This window comes from Halyomorpha halys, unplaced genomic scaffold (assembly GCF_000696795.3).
Source record: "Halyomorpha halys isolate HHAL.00 unplaced genomic scaffold, Hhal_1.1 Scaffold261.1, whole genome shotgun sequence".
Classification (NCBI taxonomy): Eukaryota; Metazoa; Arthropoda; class Insecta; order Hemiptera; family Pentatomidae; genus Halyomorpha; species Halyomorpha halys.
The window spans coordinates 126137-126448 of NW_027116513.1; the positions used below are offsets into that span (position 1 = coordinate 126137).

Sequence of the window (312 nt, forward strand, 5' to 3'; positions counted from 1 at the left end):
TCAATGATAGTCAATTACTTAAATCATATTATAAAAATATAAAAAAAAAAAAGTAAATTAATTTTGTTCGTCAATTTCATTCATTATTATTTTATAAAAACCTTTTGATATAGTTACTATTACAAGTAAGTTTAAATATGACATATTGCGAGGTAATGAATTTAAGTTTATTTTTAATTGAATATATTTTATAAAAAAAGTTGGTATCTGCTAGACACTACCCCCCTCCAGTTATGTATGTAAATCTTAACTTGTTATTTACAGATTAATTTTATTTATTTTTTATGTTCTTTTGTTATGATGAAGTTATTT

General features: G+C 19.9%; 1 protein-coding gene across 1 annotated transcript in view; it reads right to left on the bottom strand.

Moving 5' to 3' along the window:
- The window catches only part of Pgant2 (polypeptide N-acetylgalactosaminyltransferase 2), a 272840-nt gene that overhangs the window by 32046 nt on the left and 240482 nt on the right, over positions 1-312 (bottom strand). The window lies entirely within an intron of this gene.